The 23,030-nt window shown below is 40.5% G+C and overlaps 1 protein-coding gene across 22 annotated transcripts in view; it reads left to right on the top strand.

Annotated features, from left to right (window-relative positions):
* Positions 1 to 23,030, top strand: part of WT1 (Wilms tumor 1) — a 244,861-nt gene that overhangs the window by 165,112 nt on the left and 56,719 nt on the right. Inside the window, exon 16 of one of the 22 annotated variants that reach the window (XR_002440290.1) lies at positions 7,937 to 8,063. The exons of the other annotated variants lie outside the window; for them this stretch is intronic. The gene's annotated coding sequence lies outside the window, so the exon portion shown is untranslated. The remainder of the gene's footprint in view (positions 1 to 7,936; positions 8,064 to 23,030) is intronic. 22 annotated transcript variants of the gene reach the window in all.

The following is a 23,030-nucleotide window of genomic DNA, read 5'->3' as shown; positions in this document are numbered from 1 at the left end:
GTTTGGATGTTTGATCTAAGTATATTCCTGGAAGTTGAGATGCTCCTCAGAATTTGCTGGAGGAATAGTGCGGGGATTTGCTGGAGGGAAGCCCAGGGTCTCAAAGGTCTTTTTGAGATTTATAACCTCTGATTCCTGGAGTCAAAATGTAGGGCCAAGTTATGAGCACCTATATGAGGATTTCTAGTGAACTCCCTGAAAGTCTTTCAATAAATGTGTGCTGTCACATGCTTTGTTGTCTTCTGGGCAGATAAAAAATACCACGCATCAACATTTCTCATGGAATAGCTCTATTTTTGACTCAGTAGCATGTGAGTGGAAGCTGAACATGACATAAAATGCAGAAGTAAATCAAATGCGAACAAGAAAAAATCTTTCTTTACCCATTTAGAGACTGGCCGTTTGTCAGTATCCGGTAAGTTCATATCTATTTTAAAGAGTAGAGGAGCATTTGAAATGTGGAACTTGTATGTGATGTGAGTCCTAACATAGCTTGTGGTTATAAGTCTGCTTTAGCATATTGCGGTGTGCTGCTTTTAGATCACGTAAACTTCTCTTAAATTTAATTTTCTTTCAGTGGTGGTATTAATTCAGGGGTAGTTACAGTTTGTTTGCTTAAAAAATTCTGTGTGATTTTTCTTTGCATTTTGCAGTCTTCATCGTTTTGGAATCCTAAATGAACTGTTAAAAAAACCCTATTTATTATAATCCTATTATATTGATATATTTTGACAAAGAATGTGCATGAGCTTGATGGTGCATAAAGGCCAAAAAAAAAAAAAAAAAACCAAAAATAGAACAACCACCAAAATGGTCTTTGACTTTAAGGAAAAGACTTGAACCACTGTCAGGGTCAAAGTGTATTTCATGTGCTGAAGTCCTGATTCAGCAAAGCATGTAAAGAAGAATTTTGAGCATGGTGAGCTTCGGTGGCAGCCACTGAATATGGTTGCATTTCCTACTTTGATTCTTGTTTCTCAAAAATCCCCACAAAACAAAACATTCCCCCACAAACAAGTCATCAAGAATATTGTAATCTTTCTCCTTTTTAACATCCTCTTTCAGTATTTCTCACACAATTTGCATTATTCATAATGATTAGCTTTAATCTGGAGGAGTTACAGTTTTAAAGTTCTTTATTTGCATATCTCTTTCTCTTGGTAAGTGTGTGTAGCTGACAATGAGAAATAGCTTGTATGCTTTTCCGTGTCCTAGTAATCTTTTATTCACATATGCTTTATGCAGTAGACATGCTCTCTAGTTTTCCTCCTCCTTCATCGCCTAGCGTCTTAGAATATGTATGCTGACACCAAATAAATTAAAGCAGTACTTTTTTTCTTAATGGAAAATGCCCAGTAAGACACTGATTCCTTGCATCCTTCTTTGTGTTTCAAGCAGACCAGTGATATAAGAGAGCTTTCAGGCAGACATGTTTTATGGCAATAGCGCTTTATGTTTTCGTAACACCCTTCTTCTAAAGATCTCAGCTGCTTTACAGCAGTAATAAATTAAGCCTTACAACATCCTATGTGGTAGGTAACTATTATACCCGTTTTATGGGTGCCAGACTTCATGGAATAAGCTGCATTCAACATGCCAGCAAGCTATGAACAGCCATGCGGGGTTTCATCCTAGAATGGTCACGTGAATGCTGCCTACAATGGAGTCTATAAAAGAGGTACCTACAAGGCAAAAACTTAGGACATTTAGGAGTCGTGTTCGTCTTTGTGCCTTGTGCAGACACCTTTAGAAAAAGTTTGTGAAGAAAGTTGGGATTAGACGCTGAGAAAGTCTTGGAAAGAATTCAAGATAGAAAATCTAATAAATGGTGGACTTGGGAAGAAAGTTAGTATGGAAGAGAATCTAGGGAAGTGAATGGGAAAGTTTTAGAGCTGAGGAGGCATGACCAGATTTTCTTGGCTGCAGTCTGTAGTGTATAGGAGAGCCTGGCCCTCCTGTAACACATGAGCTGAGATGCAGAAAGTCATGACTTGTTAACTGTGCTAATTCCCGGCCTGGAACTTCTACACACAGCTGTGCCAACTCTGTTTTTAAATTAGCTAAAGAGCTGAGCTGGGTGGTTAAAAAGCAAACCAGAGGTCAGCAGTGTGTTTGTATCTGAAATGGGATGCACCTGGTGATGCCCAACGAGCCCATGCAGGTGTGCTAAGCTTCTTACGATCTCTTTTGCCCAATTGTTTGGGGAGTTCAGGTTGCAGTGGTAAGGGCCACTTCTTGCTGAGGAAGCACAAAATCATGGAAGAAATTGTGAGACCAAATGTGTAAATTTTCCGTCTTGTGACCTGAAGTCACAGCTTAGATAGTTCAGTTTGGTGGCCTACAGCAAGGCCTTGAATTCAAGGGGAAAGACCACATCATTTAGAGACAACAAAGCTACTACTTTGCAAAATTCATCATGTATACATATGCATACCTCTTAGAGCAGGGAGGTTCTTGTGGAGAGGCAAAGAGGAATAGAAAAATCTAAGTTAATTTTAAAGGGAATCAGGGAATCTCGAATTGCTGTGTGAATGGGCACGTAGATTGTGACCATCTGGACTGGAAGGAATCAAGATGTATTTATCAAGGAGGATCTTCTCCAAGATAAGTTATCATCAGTGCCTCATAGCATGCTTTTTAAAAAATAGTTATAAAATCATATCATACAGGAATAAATCTAATTATTCTGTTGAGATGAAACAAGGAGTACAGGCACCAAGGAACATCTCCTGTTCTGAAATATTCATAAGTTTTTTTGTTTTCTTTTTCTACTGACACAAACAGTCAAAAAGCAGCCTGGAGGAAATGTCCTTCGCTTTTGGAAAATGAGTTGGTAATTTATTCACATAAGGCCATGTAGTCATTTTGAATTAGCACATTGTGAAATCTACTAATAAAATGAAGTCAGTTTACATTTTAAACAACCTTTAATATTTGTAAAAGTAAATATCCCTTAATTTCTCAGCAATTTAGATGTAATGGAAATTGTCAGAAATTTTAATTTCTCTCTGTTTAGCTCACTCACAATGGCTGTCAAACAGTCAAGTGATATGACGTAAAGTACTGCTAATCGTTTCAGCACAAGACAGTACTTCAAAGGTAAGGCAAAGGATGTGCAGACACTAATGAAATTTTATTATCAGAACATAGAATTAGAATTGTGACAAGAGACAATGGTGGCAGTGACATGCAGCTAGAATGTTAAGCTTCTGAAATCTCCAAGCTAAATCTCACAGACAAAAATAGCTAGAGCTGCAGACTTCTTAATAGTCTTAAATGGAAATTGAATGGGCTCAATTAATCAAGTGAACAAACTATAGGGAATTACAAGAAAAGCTCATTCTATATTTTCAGGCTATTAACCTGTGTGGCCATTATGTCCCGGTATAATGTTGTGGTTTGCAAACCATGTGTTGCTTCTCTATGTTTCTGTATTTGTAGAGAAATGTGTAAAGCTCGTGAGCCAGCACGACGTGCAGATTTGTAAGTACATGCTTGGGCAGACCTCACTGCTGACAGCTCTTGTTTCACATGGTCAAGCCAATTCTGTTTGGGAAACAACACTGCAAGTTTCTAATGGGGTGAATGCGAGTAATGTGCTTCAGAGCAGATAACGGGTCCCCAGCATAGCCAAGGCTACAGGACCAGTATAACTGACCTATAGGCATCCATTAGTGTTTTGGAGTTCACTGCTTTACAGAAACCTGTAAGAATCTGTCAGGTGTTAAAAAGTGGCTTTGACATTAGAGAGTTGAACTGAATTTAGTCTTTGAGTATTTGTAAAGCATCTGTTCCTGCTCTCAGTGCACTTCCTTGAGTCCCTGAGCTGTGATAGGCGTCCTGTTGCTTTGTGAGTCTCAGTGGCTGCAAGGGGAAATGGAAAATGCCACCAAGAATTCACTAAATTGTAATTCTTCTTTAATTTTAATTAAACTTGGGGAAGATTGATCAAAGTCTGGAGAATTCTCTCTTCTGTGGAGAGGACCTGTCCTCTGCTATTGAGAACTCCATCTCTGACTGTCAGATTAGTCCCATCTACAGGGGCATCCAAACTAGAAAAGCATTTGAGAAAGGTTGGAGACAAAAGACACCCATCAATATATATTTTTCAAGTGCTCTTTAGACTCTTTTAGAGAATGTCTATTCCCTGTGGATCCTGTTCAAATGTAAGGGCTTTATGAAAACTAACGCCCGGCATGGATGTGATAGCAGGGATCTCTTCTGCAGCTTTGTGTGGTTGCAATCCAGGAGGCAGTCTGCAGTGTCAGGCCCTGCCTTTCCCTCCTTGATCTGCAGAGCACCTGCAGGCTTGGGGGAATGAAAGAGGAATGAAACTCGAGTGTAGAACTGAGACTGGAAAGTTGTTACCAAGCACCTCCAGTGCACTGGAGAAGTGCATGTTCCTGGTGTAATTTCTAGCTTCATTTTAAAGGAAGTGCATTGTTTTCTTTAGGAGATGATTCTGCACTCTGACAGATCTCTCAGCAATCTCAAGCTTTCTTCTGAGAAATGAAAAGGTCACAAAAATCATGTAATTAATAACCCTACAGTGTAATTCCGTGAACCTGGCAATGGTTTCTAAATAAACAGGTAAGGCTGCAGTATGTATCACTAAGATGTTGATTTGGCCTGACAGGATACTGCAGCTTTTGAGTCCTTGTCAAGACAGTCTATGCCCGGTGCTTTCAGCTCAGAGCTGCTGCATTTTCATTCCAGGGAACGTGGCTGTTATCCGCTGTTCTTTCCCAATCCTCTAGTGGCTGCATTTATCTTTCCCATTTTCCTCTAAGTTCTTCCATTTTTTTTCTCTCATTCTTGCCTTTTCCTTCTCTGTAGATTTATTCTTGCAGAGGCCATCCCCAGAGAGCCCTAAAATAGATAATTCATGTTCACTTGTGCTGTTTCCTGTGCCATATTGCCACTCCCCTGCCAGCACTGAGTGTAAATATGTAAGGATTCCAGCTATGCCAGTACAGATATTTGCCAAGGGCAAACTGTAACCCAGAGTGCTTGATCATTAGCTGAAAGCAAACTGCACATCGTACATGCACATATGTTGTCTGTTTACGGTTTTGATTCCATTGCTAAGTTATGCAAGTCTACCAGTCAGGGAACAAAACCGACACCACATATGTTTGGTGACTAACTGAAAGTATGATTGTCCTCATAATTAAAAATATCTATTTTTTTAAGTTAGAATCTGATATTCCGTTTAGTAATACAATTTAGAACAGAGGTAACACATGATTTGAACGTATTTTTGGTGTTGTGTTAATGGTAAATCCTAAATGAATTCTGAATGGGCAATATTCCGTTGTTACTGCAGGGATAGGAGATGTTGGCACATGTCTTATGATGACCTTATGGGATCACAAAACCGTTTAAAATACTTCCATCTCTAGTGCAGCCTTCCATAGTGCTAGGTACTTGGGTATCTTAAAGTTCCTGTCAGTGAAGCTTTACACAAGAGTCTCACTGCAGAGGGAATGGACTATGTGACTGCTTGGTAGAAAGGTTTTTGTCACCTTGTGGGATTCTTGGACAATGAAGCTTCCATTGGTCTGCAAAACCTCTTGCACCTAGCATTCACATACGCTTTGGAAGGACTGTTAATTGCATAGAATGGAATGCAAGGAAAATTCAGTTTAAAAATATATTCTTATTGGGAGCAAGAAATTGTTGTCCTGGCAACAGGAAGCATGTTTTCTTCTCTCCACCTTTAATTTTTATTTTTTGGCCTTGCTTTGGATTTACAGTACCCTGCAAGAGCCCTTTCAGGCTTTAGCTGTTCCTCCAAATTATAATGGCCAGGTTTGTCCTTCAAATAGGTTTGCATGCAGTACTCTGCCGGGGAGGTCTTGATGCTGATTATTCTCTTTCTGGACTCAGAGTGGTGTAAAAGTGGTTTGGTAGAATCAAGTCCGTTCCTGGATGAGGAGGTCTGTCTTACACCCTGAGCTGCTGTTCCCATTTTAGTTAAAATGCACTTCTACTCCTCATGAAAACAACAGTTCCTGGAAGTGAAATGCTTTCTGTGCACAGGGAAAATACGCGGAACTTATTTTTCTTCAAAATGAAAGTCTCGGCAGGTCGATTGAAAACGTGCAAACTTCCAACTGGCTCATTTTAGTGTATTGCTACTGATATTGTGTGTTGGATTAGTGTAAATCAACGGTTCTTAATCTGTAGCTCCTCTAATAGAGTTGAAAACACAAGAACAATATTTTGGTAAGGGGGAAAAACCTTTAAATTGTCATAAACCTCTGTTCTTCACCTTTAATACAACCTCTTGGTTTTTAATTACTCCTGTAAAGTGGAACAATCGCAGGATCCTCCTGTGACATTTTCAAGTTTTCTGTCTGCTCCACTTACGAGAAACAAATGGGTCTGCTCAGCTCCATCTAGATTGAGTTTTTCATGAAGTCATTACTTCTGTCACAGAGACTATTTTCAAATTGAAAAATCTGAAACAATAAATGATGGTGAAGCAGTTAATAACTGTTAAGAAATCACATTTGGAAAATTGCATTTAAGCAATAACCTTTCTCCCTGTAATTAAATGACAGAAAGGTCCTGGTTTTAATTAAGTCAGCAATTTATAGTTATGAAGCTATACTTCACTATGCAGATTAGAAGATGATAGGTCACAGAACACCCTGAGTGCATTTTTAGCGGAGCTGATCTGGTAATTACTCCACTGTTCAGTGGTGACCACAGTGAACCGTATCTCTAGATTAAACAATTTTCTTTTCCCTGCTCCATGATGTATAACCAGGATGAGTAAATGTACCACTAGGACTGCATCGAACATCTTTAAATTAAAATGGATTTTAAATGAGGGGGCATGAGCGAAGAAAGTAATGTTTGAAGAACAGCGGTAGAAATGAATGGGCCACTAGGCAAGTCTTGCAAGCAGAGAATATATCATTGTTTTACAGGGCTTTCTATCTCGCGCCTGAATGTTTGGTGCAGATTTATGAGGAAGTAAAATGCTAATGTTAGTGTATTTATAAACATATGATGGAGGTTTCATCTATAATTTATTCCTAGGCCCTGCATTATGCAGCCTATGAAAGAAAATGAAATGCTGTGTTGGACAGCAAAAGGGTTCATTAATACAGCTTTCACATTTTATTTAACTAACCCCTAGCTCATATTACACATTGATTATTACATTGTGAGATGTTTTTGAACACTTATTGTGTTCTGTTCCTCAGGCCTTTTGCTAGGCTACTTCAGTGAGATTTCAGCGGCGCTCAACTGTTTTATTTCGACTAACACTAAGTATATTCACTTGGCCTTTAGGCATATAAACAGTGTATGTATATTTATGGATTTTTTTGGAAGGAGTTAGAGAAACAGAGGTAGGGTTCAGTATTGCGGTTTATTAGTAAAATGTGTTACTTAAGTTACTTAATGAGTATCTAAGTTGGACCACAGAATCAGTTTTAATCCAGTGTAACTACAGTGTAAGCCTTGCTAAACCGGAGTTTGTAAATAAGGAACAATCAAACAGCACTTGAGTTCGTAGTTACTACTGCATTTTACTCATAAACAAACCAATTCATTGACCAGAGTAACTTCTTTACTGAGCCATCCATATAAATTGCCAGCACTCTATGGAAATCTGTTGAGATTTGCCAGTACACCGGCCTGCAATTTATTTGCAGAGTTCATTTTCATTGCAGTAGTGTGTGCGTGTTGAGGGGGAGGGATGGCATGCATAGAGAGGATGAAAAGCCAGTTACTGGCTGATATTTATTAGAGTGGACATCAGTAACTATTGACATTAAGTGAAGACAGCAGATGATGTTTTTCAAGTTTACTGATACAACTATTTGCTTGCAATTTCTTTTACCCTTTTTGCTGGGTGATTGTTTTAGCTTTATTCTTAGGTTTTTGCAAACCTTGTTCTGATTCTCTCTGACTTTAACAGAAAGGGACTTCAGCCAGCAATAGGCAATGTTGGGATTCTTTCAAGGTTGAATCTGTCTAAAAAGGACGAGGAGGAGACGACAAGAGTAGCATCTCTCAAACACAACTACCAGTGCCTTTTCTTCCAGGTTTGTTGTGTTTTTGTTTTGTGTTATACATATTTTTCTCCTAGAACTGCAGCTTTCGATTTGCTGAGACCTTTAAGGAATAAGATACAGCAATGAATGTCAGGTTTCTAAAATATGCAGTACTTTAACTGAATGAGCAATTGTTTGGATGATGATAAGCCTGGGAAGCTTTCGTAGGATTAGATGTCTTAGGAAGTTTCTTCTTTTTAAATAGGAGAAATCTCCATTTTATATATTCTGAAATGCTGGGTGAAAATATGAAAAGAATGGAACAATGTTTTGCTTCATACCCTTATTATTTTTATTTCTGTTGAGCTTTGACATTCAAGTAAACTAATGGCAGAGCTATATAGCCTCCTCACCACCACACACATCTGCACCTCCTTCTCTACCGTATTTGCTCTGTATGGATATTAACAAGCTTAGAACCTCCTGCACAGATGTAAAACTTTATTGTGAGGTATCCAGATGCCTACAGTGCAGCTGACATGTTTCCTGTTTGGTTTGCTTAAATGGGGAAGCATGGCAAGGGGACAGCTTCCTGATTGCACTATGAGCAATGAGATTGCAACCCAAAGTATCGATCATCTAGTATAAAGGACATGCTTTTCCAAGTCCTTAGGAAGCTGGCTGAACAGGCGTTAAAGGTCAGAAGGGTAAGTAACACTTAGTTAGCAGACACAGGCCTTGAGTTCTATGACCTTGACATGTTTTCACACCACTTAGTTGTGAACTCTTTTCAGAAATCTCCAATGTATTAGGATAAGAGCATCTTTCCTCCCTATAGTTGGCTTGTCTTCCTTCTCTCTTCATTCTTCTCTCTCTCTTTTTCTTTTTTTTCTACAATATTTTGTGGTACTTAGGTATTGCAAAGACATTGCTTTTCTTTTTTCTTAAATAAATCTCTATTGATGTTTACACTTCTCACTGGATGACACAGCATCTTGTAGTGAGGAAGATTCAGAAAGCTGCTATGCTGAAGGACTCCGGTGCTGCTGTTCCAATTTTAGGCATTTTTAAGACACTCCCTAGCAGTGTGTGACATTTGGACTTAAAAGGGTGCAGATGCAAAGCTGCGGAGCTCTAATCCCTGTAGATGTACCTCAGGTAACGTGGAGGCCCAGATACCTTCAGTATAACTCTGGGGACAAAGTCAAAGTAATCAAAAAGCTCCGTGTGTTTTAATTCTAGCATATGCAGTCTCTTAGAGCTTTGTGAAACTTGAAGTATGGGGATGAACACCTACTCTTTCCAGCAGTTACCATTTATTACGCCAACCTCTTGTTAATGACAGATGTACTTATCGGCTGACTGGAAGTTGTTAAAGGTAAACAGAAATATGGGAGATCTTATCTGGCTTCTGCAGAAATGGAAAACTGTCTTAAAATCCTATGTTAAAACAATCAGCTAAATCAGGATTTGTTTTGTTGCCTCTGAGGAGCGTGAATTTACCATTTTCCTTTCTCCTGAAACAGCTGGAATTACTTATACTTCGAGGAACACATTTCCTTTCATTCTTTGCTGAGTCTAAGGAAGTTCATGGCTGTATTCCCTGTAGAGAAGGCAATCAAAATGGCTGTCATGAAGCATGGGGACATAAAATAAATTGATGACAGAAGGATTATGCATAGGACTTATCCTTCAGTGATCGTGTATACCTTCCATATAAGGACATCTAGAGGAAATCTCCCTTTGAGACAGCCCATTCCTACTATGTTACATCTAGAAAAGAGACATACAATTAAGGTGGGCAGGAAAGAATTTGAATTATGGAGAGGTACATGCTTCCTGATGTGTTTGACAGCAGGAATCAGACAGGGAAAGCTGATGAATTCTTATGCTTCTCAGGGGTAAAAGTGAGTTTGAATCAATGTGACAAAAAATTGTCAAGTGATACTAGCGTGCTTTGGAAAAGCAGTATAGTCCCTTCCCTTTCTCTTTTACTATAGGCTTCCCGAGGAACACATTTTCAAATTCATTTCAGTTATGGTGGCTTTGTAGAGAAGCCTACTGGAACATGTTGGAGTACTCCTACCACGCTGTGAATCAGACCATCATCTTCTGTCTCACCACTTGCAGTACCTACAGGCAAGGGCAGTGATACTTACACCTGCTTTCAAGTAATCCCTGTAGCTGTTCAGTTTCTGATTTGAAGGTCTGCATCTAATGTTGAAACAGTTGCACCGATCAATTTTAATTATTCCATTGGATCACTGTGGTTATAGAGAGGAAGCATAATCCACAGATTAGTGTGGCAGATATTAGCACTTAGTCATTGGCAGAAAGAGGAAATGATTCTCTTTAATGATATGAAAGTTTCTTCTTCACTATTTCAGTTATCACTGGAAACTATTATGGGAGGTATTGTGCAAATAGAACAAAAAGTGGCCATGCCCCCAGAAGCTCTCAATACGGATACAAAATTACAGGTGGCAGATAAACCGAGAAGTAGTTCTGTTGTGTCTAATCAGAAGAGAGTGAAAGCTAGTGACTGGTGGACAATTTCTCTAGTGAACAACTTATTTGGCAGTGGGAGATGTGAGCTAGGGCTGGTGCTTGTGTGGAAGCGTGCAGGAGAGATGTACAGCTCAACAGCTGGAGGAATCCTGAGCATGAAAGTTGCAGTGACCATGGCTGGGCACAGGGAGTAGAGCCACGAGCTGGAAAAGGGAAAGAAGGCTGTTATTAGCCATTAACCTTTCCCTGCGTGTATCATGGGCTAATACATACTTGTCTCTGTCTTTAAAGGCTGTTGGGAGGTCTGGAAGCCTTTTGACACTTTATGGAATTAAAAAGTCACAAGATGGACATTTTGTTTAAAAAAAAAAATAGGGAAGGCGATGTTGATGAATATTTGAATTTTAAAGCAAGAAGCGAAAAGGCTGCAGTCTGCATCAACTGGGTTATGTGTTGTGTGTGGCCAGATGAAAACATGGAGCTCCGCTTTGGAGAGTAGCCTGGGTTGTTAGGTTTGCATAGTGAAGTATTGGATTTTTTCCCCTTCATTTTGATAGCGAAGGTGTGGGAAGTTGGTTGGGTTTAAATGTACTTACTTATTTATGCTAAGGCCTTACTGCTTCTTCTCGTGACCACGTTTGAGTTCAGCCCTCTTGCTTGTGCGTGGATCATGAGACTCACACCTTTTGGCCTCAGCTTCTAAACTAGAGAGCTCACAGCCAGATTGAAGCACTGCGAGTTTTGTGGGCTACCATCAGATACCTTCCATCTCTTCTGATTTTTAAATCTTTTTCAGAGCATCTTGCTGATTTTTCTGCTAGCACGCTTGAGTCTCTTTTGGAAAAGTCAGAACAGTGCACTGCACTTTCTGAATATACTGTTTCAAATTGCCCAAACAAGTAACTTATGTATCACGAGCTGTCTGTTTTGACTGTATTAGCTTGAGCAAACAGCAATTAGCAATGTCTTGTAATAGGGTAGTATCTAAAAATTTTAGTTATAGTCAGTAATGAGAAATGATTCCTCCTTGTTCATCCAGAAAGGCCTCTTGCAACCTTGTACCAAGGGCAGTCGGAGTGTCATGTTGTGTAAGTGGTCTCGGTTACATTCTGCTCCCTGTACTTACTGCAGACTTCACAGCAGGATACTTTATCTTTGATTGCAGCATTCATGTCTGGCAAGAATAGGACGTCTCCAACACTGCTTTTACACTTTTCAACACCCAAATGGGAACTGTGGGTTATGTTTGCTGTGTCTCACCTCATGTTCTGCGGTACTAGGATACAGTCTCCTTTGCTCAGTCCTGTCCTTGCTTGCAGTTTGTCCAGCTCGTAGTGGAAGTCACAGGGCCTTTTTTAAGTGGCCCTCCATTTAAAATCTTACCTGAAATCCAAAATGGCAGCATCTTCTAAGCTTTTTATCTGTGCTTTTAATTTTTTTTCTTTAGAAGCATGCAACAGTCGAGATAAGTTGATGCAATGTTGCTGGCAGTAATTTGCAGTCATTTCTGGTGCAAATGGAGAAGCTCTGTTCCATTTATGGAAGGTTCCTGTAATGTGTGCAGGTCCCAATGACTTTGGTGAAGCTGTGCCCATTGCAGGGCTTGTGAACCTAGCCTGCGTGCTCTGCGGGTCACTCATCAGCTCTGGGATTCAAAGCCAGCCTGAAACCTGTCAATGTTTATGAAATTCTGTCTGAAGATCGCTTCTGCGGAAAGCTGAGAAAGGAGAAGAAATTCTGCATGCTCAGATGAAAACCAGTAACATTTAATTACTTAATTTCTTTTTCCGGGAAGATTTGTCCATTAACTTTAATGACTCTTTTTCTAGGCTTACAAGTCTGAAGAGAGCTATTAAACAAAAGAGAGTTTGCTTGCCAGGCATTTTCTCTGCTTTCTCAATTTTGTTTCTTTATGGCCAAAGAAACATTTTCAACCGTATGTCTTTAAAGCAATGCTAACGCTTAGTGACCAGTTAAGTAAATCCCACTTGTTAAATTCTTGTGGCTGCAATATGCTGGGAGCCTTACGCTCAGGGCTCTGTTCTGTCACTGCTTGTTGTTGTTTTTTTTTATATTGAGTGAAGTGATTTGGATTGGTGATGCGGGAGAAATCCTCTTCTGCCACTGAAAGGTGGCACAGTGTAATAAAGCTATAATTGTGATTTCCTCTTCTGTAAAAGGTAAGTCAGTTGGATTTCCTGCACCTCAGGCTAAGAGGGCAAGGGCTGGATATAAGCCAGGCCACAGAATGACGTTCTTTACTTGTGACTCCCACAGAGTATTTGTATAGCATTTGCCTCCTTAGGTCTCATCAGTTTGCACTACAACCACTGGAATTAGAAAACTAAGTGCCGGTTTGGATGCAGTGTCTCACCTCCGTGGCACCTGGAATGCCCCCTTCCCTTCACAGTGATCAGTGTCCCTATGAACTGTGCATGTTCACTGTTGGAATCTCTGGGCATCCTCGGGATAGAAACTGTGGCTGCTGATGTCTTTCTCCCAGCCCAGAGAGACAAGTGACGTCTACATCTGTGTGCCTGCCTTCTCTGCTGGGTGTGTGTCCCTCACGTGTACCAGCCCCTGACTTCTTTCACAAACACCGAGGTACTGCATTTATGTTTTCCTTTTCTATGGGAGTGAGGCTCGTGCATTCAGGATGGACTCCAGTTTAAAAGGAGCACCTAATCTGCACCCCTGTCATCTCTGTATAATCTTGCCAGAAAATGCCCGAGATTTGTGTACCACGTCTCTTCTTTCAATTACAAAATACTGTTCAGAAGTCATAACCCAGGAACTCTGACTTTATTTTTCCTACAAACTGCTTATGTGTATTTCTCTTGCTTGGAAATTAATTGGCTATAGAATAAACTGTTTTCCCTTGAGCCGGGGCTATTCTCTTTCCTGTGACGTTACAGTAAGCTGTCCTCGGGCCAAATATTTAAAGGTATTTAGGTGCTTAAAGATGCAGGTAATGTGAATTTTCCAAAGTATCTAACTGCTTAATATACAGCAATTTCAGTGGGAGTCGCCATCTAAGAGCTTCTAAAAATCCCACTGTGCCTCCATCTGCTTCTTTAGCCACCGAAATTCCTGTAAAGAACAGGTCCTTCCTTCCATCACTTGAGACAATTGTTATTTTTCTTAATGTAGACAGAGCATCTTAGTACTGTTTCTTGGATATTGCCTGCCACCTTTAACTTATTTTCATTGTTTTGATTACCATGTCAAATCTAGTTGATGATCATGTTTATGCAGTTCCAAGCAGAGCGTGGGCACACAGCATCTATCCTTTATGACATGAACTTGGCACAGCATCTAATATTAATAAATCAGGGCTAAGAGGTTTGTAGGCAAGTTAACTGTCAGGAAGTTACTGTAAGTTTTGCTGTATACAAAGTGATCTGTGTTTTGTTCTAACTTTTTAAGCCCTCTTTGAAAACCAGTATTCTGTTTCTCATTAGTCAGTCTTTGATCCAGTGAAAATATCAGTCCCTTGAGTTAATATTTCATCTGACTGTAGGGCCATGTAATTTGCTACGACACTAAGTCAATAGGTCTCTGCTGGCTTACCCCAGCAGGACTTGTATGTGAAGGAAAAAAAGTCTCTGCAAAACATGAATAATGTGGATCTAATCAAGAATTTATTTCTTTGGTTAACCAAAGGAAAAACGTGGAGTGTGAACATCAGTCCATCTAGGCACAAAAGGAGCTCGAGGGAAGGAAAACATTTCACTTTGTATCACTTCACATTCTCAATTTAATACATAAACAGGAGTGTCAGGACGTGTGCATCTTGCGGAGCCACAGAAATAGCGGTAGATTGATTTATCATTATTTACCGGCTTAGCCATCCTATTCATGTGCTTTCTATTATAATGTACTTGGAAAGCTCAGGCAGTCCTTCTGCATTAACCTCCACCTTCTGCCGTCATCTTTCCCTCTGGCTGCCCTGTGCTACATCCTCAAATTTTAATTTCATTGCACAGGGTGCTATAGAATGAAAATAAACATTTGTTTGCGGAGAGTTTGCTGAGTCTAGAATATTCAGTTTGGCTTATGCTAATTTCAAAACAAGCAACCAAATTTGTACTTTTACTTTTTAAGGCTTTCCAGGAGTATTTCATTCCGTGAGCTCTGAAGGAGCGAAGCATTTACGAATATGCATTAATCCTCACTGGGAACTGATCCAGAGCCTGTTTTAAGCGTGTGCTTAAGTGGTTTGTTGAACTGGGGCCATAGCTGCCGAGGCCCATCTCTGGCTGAGCTTTAATAGAGCAATGTGAACGTTTGAATTCATTTACTTACACTTGTGGGATTTGTTAGACATATATTTTTAAATAGCTATTGATGAGTCAGACCTTTGATAAGACTTTGGCAAAAAATCACCTTTATTTCAATACCTGCCTGATAACGAGGCTCAAGGGCAAGTAAATATCGGTTGTATTTTTACCAACCTGAAAAAAGATTTAGATCTGTATTTTGCAATTTTTGATCCTTGCTCGTTTTTTATTTTGCTGGGTTGATTGGTTTTGGTTTGGTTTATGGGAGGGGTGATATGAAGCGTGGTTTTTATGGTTTCCATTTGTCTCTTGGGTATGCGTTAAACAGGCCTGGTGCAGAGAAACTCCCTGCTCTGGTTGGTGCATTAGCATATCACTGACCCACTGCAGCTCATTCATGAGTTTTCAGCTCTGACAGGTTGAATGCCCAGAGTGGTCACTGATTAGACTGCCACTCCTAATATTCTCATCCCTGCAGTTATCAAGCAGGGAAACAAGTGACAAGAACATCTAAGCAGCGTGGGAAATGCAGAATCTGAGAAACGATGCACTTGTAGCATCTTACGGCGTTTACTGAGGCTACAGTGCCATTCGGTGTAATAGCACAATAGTTTGGATCCGAAAAGGAATCCGGATCTTGGCGAATAGAAGGCAAATCGCGCATCACATTTGCGACTTGTACATTGCTGCGTGATGCCTTAGGGGGAGGAGAGGAATTTCAGAGTCCTGGGTGATTCCTTTGAGCTTGGTTGTTTTGTGTTCACTCGTGCTTCTGAAGAGATCTGACCCTGAAATTTCAGGGCCACCTACTGAACTCCGAAATCTCCATTCATCAAGACAAACCTCTTAATGAAGTCACTGGGAGTTTTCTTCAGACTTAAGGATATCAGGATTTGATGATCCCTATATTTTGTTCTAGAGGATAGCTTAAGCATATTTATCAGTGAAAATGGGGATTTCAAACCTGATGGAAGAAATTCTGTTTTCCTGTTTTAAAGTAGAGGAACTAGACATATTACTATTTTAGAGCAGTTTCTGACTGGCACACTGCAAAATGAGACTTTTTTCCCCTTTCATTTGGTATATATGTATATATATTTGCGCCTGTTTGTCTTTCTGAAGGTTTGGGTTCCACTCTTGCTGTCATCCTACCATAAATTCTCTGGGTCAGTACCGGGGGATGAGGTGCGTGCAGTTGTTCGGAGCGTTCACTTGGGATGCGCTGAGGCCAACATCAAATCAGGTGAAGCTCTAAGCTGAAACTGGGTCTTCACTGTCTCAGGTGAATACAGAAATGTCTTTATTCTCTATAGCTTTTTTATTTCTTCAGAAAATCCCATTAGAACTGTTGAAATGTTTCTGACCTTTTCCCCGTGAAAAAAAAAAATTATATATAAATATATGAAATAAAAAGAGAAAAGGAAAGAACACAGTTTCATGAATCAGCATTTTTTTGTCAGAATGCTCCTGGTTAGTTACAGCTATGTTCTTAAAAACACTTTTACTTCAGCTTTTATCTGTAAATAAATTCTCCTTAGAATATGGGATGCGTCATGTACCTTTAAAAAAGAGAGAATCTACTGCTGAAGTTATATGTCTGAACTGGGTCATCGGATAAATGTATTAATGAGCACAAATTAAGAAAAACCCTGCGTCTGCAACTCAGACCAGTACGAGACCCCCTGGCTAAAGTGAGCTTCCATATATCCCTCCTCTGTCTTTTTTTACCCTGTGCAGTGCTGTTTTGAAGCTCTGTGGTATAGTTTTGAAGTGCAGCTATAGAAAGAGCGAGTCCATTCTCTGTCCTTTGGGTGCACGTTTATCTGCAGTCTTGAGCAGGGCTGTGTGCATCTGCCCTGGTGACTGGGGAAGGGTTGCCATGTAGCAATACACACTTCTGTGCCTCCTCGTCGTGTCGCAGGGAGTTTGAAAGCCACCTTGGGCTGCACTAATGGTAGACAAAGAGCAGTTCTGCATGTTCTATCTATCACACACACAGGAATGAGTAGTCCTCCATGCTCCTTTTAAAGCAGCAATACTCCCAAACCCAGGTGGAGCTGGTCAAATCCATGGGCGTGTATTTTCCCATGGAAGTTGAAGACTTTGGTATGAGGTAGGTTGTTGGTGTCTGGGCAGCTGAGTTTAATTCCATCTGCAAGAGAGCAGCTGGATGTGCGTCTCTCAAGGTGTGCACGTGAGCTCTATCCATAGCACCAGTAATGCAGCATAACTAGAAATATGCTGCTGTCTTGGGGAAAATGTTAAAGTCTTAGAAAGATGTGAAATTCCCCATGTTTAGTATTTAGGCTAACCCCAGCATTCTCCTCAGGTCAGTCTGAAAAATTCTCGTTGCTGTTCCCCAGTACCCTCAGGTTTTGTGATGTGCTCCATAGCCTGCCCTGTCACTTCTGCCCCCCACAGGTTCTTTGCCACCCATTTATTCCCTCTACAGGAGGGAAGGAAAGGGAAGCCAGTGTCCGGAGCAGGAATCCCCAGCTTGAACAGTAAAAAGAGGAAAAAAAAAAAAAAAAAAAGGGGGATATAGCCAGGCTCAAGGTAACTGGTAAAGTATGGCTGCTTATATTAACTGTGTTATTTTTTAAATTATCCAGCTCTTTAGAGGGAGATGGAAAAAATCTTTGTGGCTCTTCGTTGGGTTTTTTTGACTGTATATAGAGTGTTAGGCTATCCTTAGATGAGAGATGTGTAGTAAGATGTTGTTGGGGGTTTTTTTTAGTGTACAAGAGAATTAAATTAGAATTGAGGATAATATTAGCATAGAATGTGATGATGGTTTGTCTTGTACTTCCAGCTGTTGTACTGAGAAGCGAGGGAGTCCCATCTGCACATGCCTCTTGCCCAAGGTGTTAGGGAATTTGGATCCAGGTGGCTGGATTCTCTGCTAAAGCTCCGCTGTGCACTGGAACATTTCAGGACGCTGTTGCAAGCATGAGTACATCTTTAATTCTGTTTTTAAAGACCAATCATTTCACGTATAGTTGCGTAGAGTTTATGTCAGAAGCACATCTGGATTTCAGTTGTTGATCTGGAATATTCACATTCCAATATGGTAAAAGCAGATGTTGAATTGACAATCGTCATAAATGTGAACGATCACATCAGAAATCCCATATGTGCCTTAGCTGAGAGCAGTAAATCCTACCGGGGCGCTCTTGATTTTGTTCTGGGTTTAAGAATATTTGCTTAAACATCTGAAGTTATTCATTATATATATATATATATATATATATATATATACAGTTTTTAGGTATAGAAACAGAAGATTATTATAAAACTTAAAAGGATTTAGGTGCAAGTTGAGATAGGAATTGAACTGACTGCCTTAATCATAAATACTGAGTTTGAACTGAAGCATAAAAAAACCAACCTCTTAAATATGTTTAGTATTATCATATTTTGCACTGCCACAGAGGTCAATGGCATCGAACTTAGTGGGCTGTTTGTTAAAAAAAATTGAGAATCTATGCCCGGTGCTTCTGACACCTTAGAAGAAAAGTTGCTGAGGCAATAGAAGAGTAACTGCATAGGTGATTCAGAGGGCCCATATGAAGATCACCTGATTTTTCAGAGGCTTTTAATTCACACAACATGGAACGAGAGTTTCCACAACTTTGAAAGTGATCTTTATTGGTGGGAAAGCTTCACGTTTGTTCTTTCAGTATTTGCTTACGAGTGTATCCACAAAGTGGAGGATGTTCAAAGATCATCTTGGTCTCTTAAAGTACCAACGCGACTGTCTTCTAAAGCAAAAATACTTTTGGACGCAACAGCTGCAAGCAGAACTTCTGCGAATGGAAAAACCTTTGGTCTCTTGACATCCCCATTGATTCAGCTTTACATCTAGAGGACCATATTCTGTTCTTGCTGCCACTCGGTGGTGCAGTGGTGCTGTGAAGGGGTTACAACTCTGCAGCAGACTGAAGGTTCCAAGCAGAGGTAACACGGAGTCAGTTTAAGTGCTGTCCAATTTTGGAAGGAGGCAATACTTCTTTGGTTAGAGTTCCTTGCCTTATAGCTTTCTACAATATAGCTACCAATTGCTCACAATTTCCCCCATGCAATTCTGCAAGCGGGGAATGCACAAGCTGAGCATAAAGCTGCTGTCTTTCAGAACGTTCCCTCTGCAACCATACAAGGTGTCTGCAAGGTGCAGTGCAGAATTCTGTTTATGATGTTTTAATTGAACCATTTCCCAATAAGCAAAATAGCTATTTAGGTTAAACTGCAGCATTCATCGTTTCATCAGAAAAAAATCTGTTCTTATAGGAGTTTTCACATTTGCCTTCATGGTGATTTTAATGTTGAATCCATGCTTGGGAGGGAAGTGAGGAAAGGTGGGACTTCAGGATCTATCACCACTGAGGAGGAGTCTATCTGTCCATTAGGGACGAGCCGTCTGTCTGTCACTAGGGATGAGTGGGTAATGGTGGATGAGAGATTAAGCAATTAAAGAGACAACTATGCATGGTCTGGATTTAAAACCCTAATTCTGGGCAGTGGAAGATAAAGGATCGCAGAGATTCAAGGAGGAGTGAATGACAGGGTTAGACCATGAAAATGGTGTTAGCCTCAGTGTTTTAAACAAGGTGAGTCAACATAAGGGAAGAGAAATCTGTGCAGAAGGTGGAGAAGTTCTGAGGAGGGGTAAGGAGTAGGAACAATCAGAGTGCATTAGGAGAAATACACAGGGGAAGACGGATGGCAGGAAACACGTGTATGGTTTTATGTTACAAAATGCACCTCCTAAACTGAGCCATCTTAGAGTTTAAAGCAATGCAGGTTTTAGTTTAATTTCCTAAAAAAAAAAAAAAAAAAAAGGTTTTATTTCTGAATAGGTAAACATTTAAAATTATAAGGAAGGAAAAGCAAATACTTAGCAGGATGAACAAAATGTAAATCTTGAGTAGAGCTGTAAGCTGTTCAGGCAAGGCAATTTTGCTGGATTATGTAGCTCATATCAGATAGTAATAAATCAACCCTTCAAAGACAAAAGACTATAGAAAGAGGGGTAAACCAAAGACTCTCCAAATAACAAAGGCCAGATACACAAAAGTAACTAAGGAGCTGAAGAGGCAAATAGATGCCTGGCAGGAGTTTAAATGGGATCATTCAGCACAGACACTCATCACCTGCTAGTGATTATTGGCTTCTTCAGCCTCCTTCAGGCCCAGACACTTCCCTGACTGAGGTTAAAATTCTCATCAGCATCAGGGAAACTAACTCATAGGTCTAAAATCTGCATGTTTGGTATAGCATCCTGAAGGTAAATGGAATTTACCTAGTGGGCAGTTTGACCTACTGTGAGCAGTGACAATACACTTTTTAAATTCAATTCTATCCTTGCTCACTTGGATCATCCCACTGAGATGTCAAGTTCTGCACATGCCTTTCTTGCTGATCTGGGCCTGACAACATAGAATAATAAATTTTGAGCAAAACAGTGGCTTCTTGGGTATGACGGAAGAATTTTAGCATTGGGTACTAGGCACTAATGCTAGTTAATGCTCACTTGCTCTGACACTTTGGAAATTAATTTTCTTTAGTGAGAACTCCTGAGCTTGGGACAAAAAAAAAAGCTTGAGACTTATCCTGATGTGAAGGCAGTACAGCCCCAGGAACTGGGAAGCATTTCCAGATCACCTGGCCTCAAGTACTGTGGACAGACCTTGTAGCTGAGCTTTGCTCTGCTCGTAATTACATATTCACCTGGTGCCAAATAAGGCTGCTTTGTTTATTGAAGTTAAGTAAAAGGATGACGTGAGTCTTAAACTGTTGGGAGCGTGTGCAGTAATATATAGAGAGATTCCTGTCCTTCTGAAGTCAGATGAAATAAATGTAATAAACACAGTAAGAAATATTTACATTTCCTATTTATAACAACAACAAAAACCAAGCAAACATTAAAAAAAAACCAACAAAGTAAAAAACAGCTCACAAGCAAATGAATATTGAGGGCACAAGCTCTTATCATGACTGAGAATTACTTGAACGTGGTGAGTAAAAGGCACGCAGGTAAGGTACTGCTGGAACAAACAGAGGTGTGACAAATCTAGGAAAATTCGCAAGACTTCATTTGCCACTAATTTGACAACAGATGATGATGACGACATATCTGTGAACATATGTTAGGGAAAAAAAAAATAGTATCATGGGCCATGCAGAAATAGGGTTGCTGCATATTTTTAGCTCCAGTTCTGGTTCTGGTTGGCCTGTATATCATCTGGAGTTTCAAAGCGTTGTTTGATTGAGGCTATTGTTCCACTGTTTAGTTGAGACTATTGTTCCACTGAATACTTGAAGTGCATTTATTCAGAAAGAAGCCCTGGCTCCTTTGAATACAATATAACTGTGTTTGCAATCCAAGCCTATACAGTTTTAGGTTCACTTCATTAAAGATTAATATTCTTTTTGCTTGGACTTAGAGAGTTCAGCAGAAAAAAAAATCAGAGTTCACATCTTACAAGTAGAAGAGTCCTTCTGCAAGTGATTCTTTCCAGTCCCTCTCTGAATTTGCACCAGAGAAGTGCCTTTTTAACTTTATACCTTTGAATGTGCAGTCCTTGAAACAGGGCAGCATGGAACACCTTGAAAAGAAGTCTTTCTGGCTTCATTTGAAATATATTTATCCATTCAAAAGGTTCTTTTCCGAAAGCTTGCCTACTGTCTGAGGGCACATCTGATGATGCTTTAGCCGTTTACATGCCTTTTATTTACCAGTTTGATTTAGTATTGAATACAAAATTAATTCTGTACTAATCGGGCACAAACTGGATAATGAAGTATGAGTTTGTCCACATGCTGTTCCTGCTAATCTTTTCTGGAAGAAAACACCTCACTGATACTTTCTTCTCCACAGCATCTCTCAAAGCACAGTTATTCAACTGAGGAAACGTATTTCTGGTCTCACCATTTTCTCTTAGGGTCGTACGATCCCTTTTACTCTCTTCTTTAATTATAGCCCCTTTATAAATACATATATATATGTATATATAATGATGATAATAATAAAAGGTAGCTATTTGGGAGTGGCAAATCAGTCCGTGGGGGCTGCTTGGATTCTAAGGGCAGCTGCTGTTCAATGTATCTGGTGTGTCACTTTCTGTTTTGTGCTGCTGTTTTATTGCTGCGGTGGGAACGGAGCAAAAATAGCGGCTACTGCAGTTCTGTTGAATAACCATCAGTGTGATTCTAGCCGACGTGTCAGTCCCTCACTGGGCAAAAAAAATGTCCATATTTGATATCTGCTGCCCTACCCTGACCTGTAAATGAAAATAATAGCAAGCTAAAGAGCTGCGGAAAGGCGTTATTAGCTGAACCAGCCGGCTGAGAGTCAAAGGTGTGTTTGTGCTGCTGTGCCTGCGCGGGTGTGGGAATGCACAAACACCTCCAAAAAGGTCGGTGCCGGGAAATGATTCGTAAGACGCGCGCTGTCTCTTTAAATGTTAAATTGGCCTTAGAATTCAGTGCCGCCGCCGAAACCTGCGCTGGGCTGCAGCCGCTGCCCGGGGTTCCTGCTGTGGCCGCTTTCCCCCGACAGATGGCAGTGCCTTTCTCTCGTAGTTCGGCGAAAGTTTAAAAACCTTTCGTTAAAAATAGCTGCCCCACATTCTTAATTGGCAATCCTTTTTTTCTATTTATTGCTAGGCACAAATCAAACGCTGTTTAGCTCTCAGGCAAGCTCGATGCACGAAACATAAAAGCATAATGTAAAGCACCCGGACACTGCCTTGTCCTGTTCTGTGTCTGCTCGGTGTACAGAAATACTGCACGATTGCTGTTTTGTCACCGGTGTCCTCAGAAGCTTACCTGTAATGAAACGTTCTTTTTTTTTCTATTGTAAAAATTGACTTTTTTGTGTGTGTTTGTTTAAACTTGATGTATAGTCAGGCATCCAAGCCTGCACAAAACCCTCCTTTTCTCATACCTGAAGCTGATACTCCTGCATCTGTGGAGCTGGGCTGCAGTTACTGGGCTGCTCGAGGCACTCTCCTTTGCCTTGATGAAGGCTTCGAAAGCTTCCTCCCCGCAGGTCTCCCTCGTGCAGGGCTGGAAGCACCGGGACCAGGCCCACGGTGGGGCCCTGCGCCAGCCCCAGGGCCAGGGGAGCGCTCGGTGGGGCTGGCCCTGCCACGGGGCTGGGGCACACTGTGCAGAAGCCCACTGCCTTCCCTTGGCCCTGGGGTGCTTCCCCAGGGGAATTCCTACAGCT

Source organism: Numida meleagris, chromosome 6 (genome assembly GCF_002078875.1).
Source record: "Numida meleagris isolate 19003 breed g44 Domestic line chromosome 6, NumMel1.0, whole genome shotgun sequence".
Lineage (NCBI taxonomy): Eukaryota > Metazoa > Chordata > Aves > Galliformes > Numididae > Numida > Numida meleagris.
The sequence above is the reverse complement of the archived record's forward strand: the minus strand, read 5'-3'. Positions and strand labels throughout refer to the sequence as shown.